Source organism: Callospermophilus lateralis, chromosome 2, assembly GCF_048772815.1.
Source record: "Callospermophilus lateralis isolate mCalLat2 chromosome 2, mCalLat2.hap1, whole genome shotgun sequence".
Taxonomy (NCBI): domain Eukaryota; kingdom Metazoa; phylum Chordata; class Mammalia; order Rodentia; family Sciuridae; genus Callospermophilus; species Callospermophilus lateralis.
Genome location: NC_135306.1, coordinates 77,581,473 through 77,592,210, shown reverse-complemented (window position 1 = coordinate 77,592,210; position 10,738 = coordinate 77,581,473). Strand labels below are relative to the sequence as shown.

The following is a 10,738-nucleotide window of genomic DNA, read 5'->3' as shown; positions in this document are numbered from 1 at the left end:
AAGTAACACCACAAAATAAAGATTGTATCCATTGTTTCCTTGAACACCTACATTACATTAGATAATTTAGTTCTTTAAGTAACACTTTGAGCTATTTTTTTTTTTTTCATTTTAAAGATGAGGAAAATGAAACTCACAGTTTGGCTTTTGTGCCCAAGGACACATGGCCAGGAAGTGATAGAGTTGATAGAAATATCCAAGTCTGTATCACAGGGTTTGAGTGAGGGTCTGCTGAAGTAATTGTGTGTGCTTTTCCACACCAAAGTTGCCAAGTATCCTCCAAAGATTTTTGCCTAGAATGTTAAAAAAGAAGGTGGTTTTAAAAGTATGCTCTAAACATATTCATATTTGGGGGAGTGACGGAAGGAAGGCTGTATGTTCTTCTAAATGTGTGAGTAATAAAGAATAAATAGAACATGTCCTTTTGGTTTGTTTAGTTTTCAAATCATTCCAGTGCAATTTGCAGTAAAAACTGCTTTCATTTTTAAGTGATCAAAGCAGTGCATGATCCAATGAGGTCAATAACTGCAACAAGCCAGAACAATGCAAACATGCCTAAGCTCCCTGTTTACTAAAGATGTCCACAAAGATAATCATGTGCACATCCCGGGATATTTAAAGAAAAATAAATACATGCAGAGGAAACCAGTTGGAAGATGACTCTGAGGCAGACGAATATGTAAAATTTGCAGTTGTCATTTACTGCCCTTGTTGTTTTAATTATAATTGGGAGGAGTAGTTGAAGTTTATTGTTTCATTTTTTTCCCCTTCTCTCTGGAATTTCTCTTGCTCTCTTTTTTTTCCCCCTAAAGGGCAGTTTACTGCTGCGGAACCTAATTTTCTTTGAGTCATAGAGGCCTTTTGTGCCCCTGGGGAAAACTTCTGCATATTCACAAAACACTCTGGCTTCTCACAAGTCCATTTGGGTGTCAGCAGGGCAAATGGACTCAGCCAAAAGGTTCAGGAGGCCACCAAGAGCTCAGCTCTAAGCACTTTATTTCTTAGTCACACCAAAGTCATTGGTTGCTGCCCCAGAACAAGGATAATGGCCGCAGTGTGTGCACTTGCCAAGTACAAACAATGCTGCCCTGTGAAGAATAAAGGCAAAATTAACTTTTTGGAGGTTGTATTATTCAGAATTTTTAATCAAACTCTTTCAACTAGTTGTATTTTTATATCATCACATGTCCCTTTCCAAAACATTTTAATTCATAGAGTCTGTAATTACAGAAGTTTGGAATCTAATAGGATATTTGGGATTGCTTAAAGTCACTAGATATAGAGAGTCAGTATAATGCACATAGTAGGTTCTCGATGATCACCATTATCATTCCATGCTACTACAACCTCTTCTATTTGCAGTGCAGGAGACAGAGAGTTAGAGATGAATGAAAGTTACAGGCTGCTGATGATAAGTGACTTTGGATCTCCATCTTTTGTTTGAGCGTCATGTTTCCTATAATATTTTTCACCCATAAATCTTTTATCTTAAAATCATTCTCTGTAGATGCCCAAAAGGAATCACTTTATGAAGGAATGTCCTGGGAAAGACGGGTCAGAGTGCCTACCATTGATTCCCATCATTTGACTTCTGTGAGACCTTGCTGCAAAGACTTCCCAGTGGGTATTCATGAGAACTAGGAGAGACGAATGGTTAAGACCAGAGGGTCTGGAGTCCCATCTGATTCTCAGTACTGCCACTTTCAGTTAGCTGTGCTAGCTTTGGGAAGTTGCTGAACCTTGCTGTACCTCATATCCTTCCTTGTTCAAATGGGAAAATGAAGACTACATACAGGGTTGAAAGAAGGATCAAATGAGATGATGTAGAAAGCACTTATCACAATAGAGTCTTCTCTCTATAGCAATAGGTTCTTCACCCACGGATCCAACCAAACATGGCTTGAAAATATTTGAAACAAATTTGTGTCTGTTCTGAAACATGCACAGACTTATTTCTTGTCACTATTCCCTAAACAATACATTATAGCAACTATTTACCTAGCACTTACATTGTTGTCAGTATTATAAGTAAACCAGAGCTGATTTAAAGTATATGGGGGGGGGGGGCTGGAGTTGTAGCTCAGCCTTAGAGCACTTGCTTCTTGTGTGTGAGGCACTGTGTTTGATTCCCAACACCACATTTAATAAGTAAACAAAACAAAGATCCATCAACAACTTAAAAAATATTAAAAAACAAAAATAAAGTATATGGGGGGATGTGCATAAGTTATGTCATTTTATAGAAAGGACTTGGGCTTTTTTATTTTAGTATCCTGGGAGTCTGGAACCAATCACACAATGGGTACTGAGGGATGGCTGAATATGAAAAGTGGTAAAATGCTCATCAGTGGTAGGACCTATGGAAAATTACTCTGTTGTTACTTGAATCATTGTTTTAGTATAGCATTTGGTTAAGGTGAGTCTGTCTGTCCAAGGGCTTGTTCAGGAAAGTGCTGAGATCACCTCTTTATGGGGCGTTTCACCTGTAACCTGGTTTGTGGTATCAGTTTAACTGTGATTGTCAGAGAGAATCTATGACAAACAGGATAAGTTTTCAAATGCAACCAAAGCAGATGAACAAATGAAATTAAGAAGGAAACCAAGAGCATTATATTTGGGAAGATAGCCACTAAGGTAAATATCCAGAATTGGGAGGAATTATTTAGGGACAGATTGAAATGGGAAGTCCAGCGGTAATATCTCTACCATTCAAGAGTCTTTCTGTTGTAAAGTTTCATTTTATTTGTTTGTTTTAAAATACTTTTAGTTGTAGATGGACACAATACCTTTATTTTGTTTATTTAGCTTTTTTATGTGGTGCTGGGGATCAAACCCAATTTTTCTAGGCAAGCACTCTACCACTGAGCCATAACCCCAGCCCTATTTGATTTTTCTTTCGTTTCTTTCTTTCTTTCTTTCTTTCTTTTTTTTTTTTTTTAAGATAAGGGGGCTAGAATTTATTGCCTCATGTAACCGAGAGATCCAAGGTTTAGGCATAACTGTATTTCAGTGATCAAATAATGCCATTAGGACCTGGAGTCTTCTTTACCTCTACCTCCTCCTCCTCCTCCTCCTCCTCATTCTTCTTTTGTTTCTTTTGCTTCAATTTATTATTTTTAAAATATATGAGGGGACGCGATGGAGGCTGCGGCGGTGCCAGCCCGGCTGCGCGTGGGCTTCGTGGGCGCGGGCCTCATGGCGGAAGCCATTGCGCAAGGCCTCATCTGAGCAGGCAAAGTGGAAGCTAAGCAGGTGCTGGCCAGTGCACCAACAGACAGGAACCTCTGCCACTTCCGGGCTCTGGGTTGACAGATCACACACTCTAACCAGGAAGTGCTGCAGAGCTGCTCGCTGGTCATCTTTGCCACCAAGCCCCAAGTCCTGCCAGCTGTCCTGAAAGAGGTGGCTCCTGTGGTCACTGCTGAGCACGTCTTGGTGTCTGTGGCTGCGGGGGTCTCCCTGAGTGCCCTGGAGGAGCTGCTGCCCCCGAACACACGAGGGCTACGAGTCTCACCCAATCTGCCCTGCATAGTCCAGGAGGGGGCCATGGTGATGGCACGGGGTCACCATGCTGGGAGCGAGGAGGCCAAGCTCCTGCAAAATCTGCTGGAGGCCTGTGGGCAGTGTGAGGAGGTGCCTGAGGCTTATGTGGACATCCACACTGGCCTCAGTGGCAGTGGTGTAGCCTTTGTGTGCACATTCTCTGAGGCCCTGGCTGAAGGCGCCATCAAGATGGGTATGCCCAGTGCTCTGGCTCACCGCATTGCTGCCCAGACCCTGCTGGGGACAGCCAAGCTGCTGCAGCAGGAGGGACAGCACCTGGCCCAACTACGGACAGATGTGCTTACACCAGCTGGCACCACCATCTATGGGCTCCACGCCTTGGAACAAGGTGGACTGCGAGCGACTACTATGAGTGCTGTGGAAGCTGCCACCTGCCGGGCGAAAGAGCTCAGCAGGAAATAGGTCCCAAGCTCAAGAGGAGGCCGTGGCTCCTCACCCACCTGAATCTCCTGAGTGTCTAGAACAGCCCTTTGTGGCACACTGGCCTCCTTGCTGCCCAGACCCACCCCACCCCGCCCAGTTCCCTCCTTCCCTTCCCTTAAGGACCACAATTCTTTTTCCATCCCACACAAGTGATAAATGCAGAGATAAATACAGCTCCTGTGGGGATCTCCCACCCGTAATTGTGGTGACCTTACCCCTAATGAGCCCACCATAGTGGGTGATGTTCTTTCTTAGGGGCCTGCATTTTGGGGTGGTTGGAGGCCAGGAGCAGAGCTGCTGGCAACAAGAGTAGCTGGGACTGGTCTGGAGCGCTGGCCCTTCCTCAGATTTCTCAGCAGTGCAGCCTGGCCAGCGCTCTCATCCCAGCTCCAGGACCTGCACAGGAACATGGAGTCTGCACAAGATGCACCCTTCCCTCCTTAAAGCCAGTAAGCGTGGCCTGCTGCTGTTGGGAAGGCTGTGTGCCTGCTGGGTCCACCTCAGTGTTTGGGCAGTACCAGGTGGGCAGTGGGCAGTCAGAGAGGCTGCTCAGTGTCTGGGAGAGGAGACCCCCCCTGCCAGCCAGATGTCCCCTCCCTCCTTTGGACCTTAAGCTCCTGGCACATAGTCAGGTGGAGCCAGGCCCTGGGATGGCCTCTTGGGTCAGAAGTCTTGGAGGTCCTGTGGCCATGGCATCATTACACTGGCCTCTGCAGGATTCGACTCTGAAGTACGTCCCTTAAGATGGACCACAAGTCAGAAAAGCTAGGACTAGGAGAGGAGCAAGGCCATGAGACTGAGGGCTGGGGCTCTGAGGTCCCTGAGTGGGGAGGGTCTGGCCTAGCAGCATGCAGCTCTGATCCTTACACTGGGCATCACCCATCCCTCTGCCTCTGCTCTCCTGGGCCTGGCTTGCCACTCAGACTCGGGCGTGCTGCACTCTCCCTTGCTTCCACTCCTAGCCTCCTGAGCCTGGGTAAAAGCACCTGCATGTCCGGCTTGAGTGGCTCCGACAGTACCATCTGCTAGCTGGGTGATGGCAGGTATATTACGAAGCAGGGCTAGTGGCACTTAGGCAGCAGGGACAGAATGTTCCATTCCTGTGTGTAATTCTCTGCCATGCCTCCTCTCTCTACGCTGTCTCACTCATTCTCCCTGAGACTGCTGCCCAGGGCATCCCACCAAACCCCTTTCCCAGCCAGAAGATGGCTGCTCTCGGTCAGTGGCTGCTTAGTCAGACCCTGGTGCTTTCACTTGTCAGAAGAGCCAGCCTGATTTCCTTATCTGTGAAATGGGAATAAAGGACATCTCAGAAAAAAAAAAGAAAGAAAAAAGAAAATATATGACAATAGTGGGATGCATTACACTCATTATTACCCATATACAGCACAATTTTTCATAACTCAATATATAAAGTATGTTCACACCAAATTATGCTATTATACATGTACTTTTTGCATTACAATTCTTAATACACATATATACCACAATTTTTTGTATCTCTGTATATAAGGTATGTTGACACCAAATTCAGTCTTCATACATGTATTTTGAATAATGATAACCATCACATTCCATCATCCTTGCTATTCCCCTTCCCCCTCCTTTTCCCTCCCACCCCCCTTCTCTATCTAGAAATAGTCTTCCTCCCATGCTCTCCCTCCCTACCCCACTTTGAGTCACCCCCCTTATATCAGAGAAAACATTTGTCATTTGTTTTTTGGGGATTGGCTAAAAACTTCACTTAGCACAATCTTCTCTAACACCATCCATTTACCTGCAAATGCCATGATTTTGTTCTTTTTAGTGCTGAGTAATAGTCCATTGGGTATAAATGCCACATTTTTTTTTTATCCATTACTTCCACTGAAGGACATCTAGGTTGGCTCCACAGTTTAGCTATTGTGAATTGTGCTGCCATAAACATTGATGTGGCTGTGTCCCTGTAGTGTGCTGTTTTTAGACCCTTTGGGTATAGTCTGAGGAGAGGAATAGCTGGGTCAAATGGTGGTTCCATTTTCAGATTTCCAAGGAATCTCCATACTGCTTTCTAAATTGGCTGCACCTCTATAAATTCTCTATGTTGTTTTCTATCTTCTGAATCTTATTTAGACAGCTCAGGCTAACATTCTCATAGCCCAAGTATAGCAAAAATAGAAACAGTCTCTTTTCTGTTTGCTGCAGAAGAATTCTGGTATTGGATTTGATCAGGGTTTGTGCCTTCTGTTGATCCATTCACAGAGGCCCAGGTTAGATGAGATCGCAGTGGGCAGTGTTTATGTCTCATGGCTGCCCCTGAAGCCAGGTGTGGAGCTGGCCCCCCTGTACAAAGACTGTAGTAAGGTGATTCCCCAGGGGAAATGTAAGTTCTGCTGTGAAAAATATGTATTATGGACAACCCAAAATGAAGCATGTCCACTTTAGTGACCAAGTTGAGGGTAGGTGTACCAGTAGGCCTTCCCCTCATGGGGACCATGTGTATATTTTGTTTCCATTTATGGTCATTCTTCCATTTTTATATAAATGGACTCTTCAATTTATCTATATTTCTCTATGGAATCTTAATTTTCCCAACCGTCAGAACTTCAGCAATCATTGTTACAACCTTCACTACTTCAACTCTTAATTAGCGGAGCTGGTGTGAGGAAGGAAGATCCTTAAGTAGTAGTCAGTAAACCCAGCTGGCCGCTAAGTATTCATATCTCATGTTTCTTCATTACATACAATTGTGAAGTCTGAGGGAACCTCAAAAATAGTAACCTTTCCTGCTCATGTTTAGAATGGAGGGGGGGCAGTAGACAAGTGCACAGGGAAATTAAAATTTCATCTTCTTAACTAATAAGGTTTAGAGAGTTCATGTGTATGAACTTACTGATTCTCTTCTGAATTGAACACACCCCCTCCAACTGCAGACCTTCCTGCAGGCAGCAGATCCTGCCCCACTAACACTTAACCCATAGAATAGTGCAAACAGATGGAAGCAGATTCTCTGTAGGCGGGAAAATCTCAAATAGAAAAAGAAAAGGCAAGAGACTGGCTTAAGAATCCTCAATCAGTCCTAAGCTCAATATTATTCTTATTCTTCCTAAATCAGGGTTTCTCATACTTGGTGCTATAGACATTTATGGTCAGATTAGTCTTTGTTGTTTGGGGGGACTGTGCTGTATACCATGACACTGTGCACTGTTAGGAGCATCCTGGGCCTCTACCTACTAGATGATAATAGTGTCCCTCCTATTGCCCAGTGGTGACAACCATCTCCAGATATTGCTGAGAAAAAAAAAAAAATTACTCCTGGTAGAGAACCACTATCCTAGAGTAAGAGGGAGAGGCCAAGGTGTGTTATTTTATTACGGTTTTCCATGTAGATGGGAACATCAGAGATAGGAATAATATATAGTAATTGTCATGAACTAATTAAAACAAATAAAGCCAAAACAAACCCACTTTACTTCTTTGTAAAAAAGTAAAAATAAATTGTTTTTTTCTCTCAAAAATCAATTGTTAGTTTTTAGTTTGGAAGTGAAGAAATGTAAGAAAGCACTCAACAAATATTTACTGGGTATATGCCAGCATATATACCCAGGGTTGTCTCAGGGTTGTAGTGGAAAGAAAAAAAGAATCAAGAATGAAAGAAATTGTGGCTCAGTGGTAGAGTGCTTGCCTAGCATGTGTGAGGCACTGGGTTTGATTCTCAGCACCACATATAAATAAATAAAATAAAGATCCATTGACATTTAAACTATTTTTTTAAAAGCAGAAATAGAAAAAAAGAGAGGAATAGAGAAAGAGAGAAGGGGAGAGAGAAAAAATGAGCAAATATAGAAAGAGTGGTAGTTGTCTGGGGATAGGGGAGAGAAACGGGGAGTTGTTCTATGGGTGTGAAGCTAATTATACAAGATGAATAAATTCTAATATGTGCATAAAACATGGCACCTGTAGTTGGCACTATGATGGTGTATCATTAAAATTTGTTAAGAGGGTATATTTCATATTTCATGATATGTTCTTAATATGGAAAGAGTTAAAAAAAAACAAAGACAAAAGAATATAGGAAACTTAGAGGTAATGGACATGTTTGTTATCTTGACTGTGGTAATAAAGGGTATGTTATCATGGTTATATATATATGTCCAAACTCATCAAAATATAAATGTGCAGTTTCTATATATCAATTACACCTCAGTAAAACTTTAAAAAATAGGCCAGGTGGAGTGGCACATGTCTGTAATTTCAGCTGCACAGGAGGCTGAGGCAAGAAGAGCACAAAATCAAGGTCCTGGCAACTTAGTAAGACTCTATTTCAAAATTAAAAGGAAAAAAATAAAAAGGGTAGGACTTCTGGATTCAATCTCCAGTGCTGTTGAACAAACACAAACAAGAGCTGTAAAAACTAAAGAACAATGGGCTTTTGGATAATAACTAGAAATTTTGGGGAAAATGAGTGTACTATCTATTTGGTAGTGATGTAAGTAGATAACAAGAGATGAAATCATCATAAATTCTACACAGGAACCAGGAAAATAGATTCATGAAACTATTCATAAAAATATGCCAGACAGTGCCAAAATTACTGCTTGAGAGCAAGATTTAAACTCAAAAGTTTGAAATAATTATTACTTTGATATGAAATTATGTACAAGAAATGCATGACTCTCAGCAGAAGTGCATGTGCTCTTTTCTCTGGCTTTTCTCACTGCAATTTGGGGAATTCCAAAGGTCTTTGCCTGTATGCTTCATGAATCTCCGATGTCTGCTCTAAATACACATAATTATCATCACACTTTCATTTATTTATTATTAGGTTTATGATACTACTGTTATTTTCCCCTCACCTTTATTTATATTGCTTAACATCAGGGTTCAAAGCATCTCAATGATTAAAACCCAATGAAACTAGGGAACCTCAAAGTCTAGGATAAAAGAGATACCATATAATCCCAGGTGTCAACAATGTATTTTTAAGTCGGCAAATTACTCTGAGGTTTGTGGCTTCTAGCACCTTCTGGAGAATCTGGAAACCTGGCAGGGAGGAAGACTTTCGTCCTAAGAAAAACATTGATGTTGTCTTTAGACCTGCCACCTGAGGGAAAATGAAATCATAAGGCTTCTATTACCTTTCTTTTGTAATCTACAAACCCCTAGTGCTCTATTCTTTTGCTTTTCTCACTGGGATGGGTACTGTGAGGTTGGTAAAAGTGATAACAATTATATCTTGTATTTTTCACCTTTCTAAGTGCTGTTTTTTTTTTTTCTATTTGAGCTTCTAGACACCCAGGAAAGGGCATTATTATCTCTATTTCCTATAGGAAGATTTTGAAACCCAGAGAGGTCTAAGAGGTCATAGAACTAAACAAGGACATATAAGTCCCAAGGTCTGTTGTTCCCATAATGCCTTCAATGAGCATTTCTAAGTACTTCAAGTACCACTCAGCCATATTGAAATTCCCTGACAAACCTGGATCACGTGTGGTTTGGAGCATTACCTAAGTGCTCCATGGTGAGGCCCAGGTAAGGGGGGTGATGGGAACAGAGCCTATCACAAAGTAAGTGGTCAGCAGAAAACTTTTTCTGTGTATGAATTCATGCATTTAATAATTAATTCAGTAAATAATTACTAGGCATAATAATATGTGGCAGTTACTTTCTAGGTACCCCAAAACATCCTTCTACAATTATCAACCTCTTTATGACCAGTAGAAAATCATTTTGGTCTATAATCTGAGTATATCAGAGTCAAAAGGAGGTTGTTTCACTATAATAAATTACCTGAAGCAGGGTAACTTATAAAAAGATTTAATTACTTCACAGTTCTAGTGGCTGTAGGGTCCAAAATGCATGGCTCTGATGTCCTGGTGAGGGGTTCCCTGGCCATGTCACAACATGGTGAAGAAATGAAAGGGAAGGAGGAGAAGGGCAGAAGGAGCCAAGATGCACAGTGTGAATAATCCAGTTTCTTGGGAATTAACTCAGTATCCAAGACCTGCAGTAATTCACTCAAGAAGGTGAAACCTCCTTGATCAAACTACCTTATACTGGGTCACCACCTCAACACTATCACACTGGGGACCAAGCTTTCAGCCCATGAAACTGGAAAACAAACTTCAATTATACCCAAACCATAACCCTTACTTTGAGCTCTTTAAGTCCATAAGCCTCACAGGGCGTATGCATCAGTGTGTGTCCCTAGGATAGTGTCCAAATTTTTTGCTGATTATAAATTGGTTTTTTTCCTCACTCAATCTAAAATCCAAGAGCAGTAGTGGTTTTGACATTATATTTGTCAAAAGAATATTTAATATACTGGTAAACCAATTGGAAAGCAAATTTGGCACTATATATCAAAGCCTTTTAAAAATATACAAACATTTTTACTTTGTTTTATTTTGCTTTAATTTCTGAGAATTTATCCTCAGGTAATAATTCTAAATATGGAAAAGTTCTGTTTGTATACAATGTTAAGTTCTTTATTTACTAGAGTAAAAATTTTCTTATAACTTAGCTATTCAACAATAAGAAAATAAATTATAATTTTACAAAGTGTGCTCTGGGGAACACCAATGTTGTATGCTGTCCATGGTAAAAATGGCGTTTAATTAACTTTGAGAAGATGGCACACTGGAACTTCTGGAACTTCACTGTATGTAAAATGGTAGAGGAGTTGTTATAAAGTAATATCATTGACTTTTACCAACTAAGTATATTTCAATCTATTTATTTTTGGATCCCAGATTTTGAAGTAACATAAATT

At 41.3% G+C, this 10,738-nt stretch overlaps 1 pseudogene; it reads left to right on the top strand.

Moving 5' to 3' along the window:
- Positions 1-3,138: 3,138 nt before the first annotated feature.
- Positions 3,139-3,966, top strand: LOC143386419 (pyrroline-5-carboxylate reductase 3 pseudogene; annotated as a pseudogene).
- Positions 3,967-10,738: the final 6,772 nt, after the last annotated feature.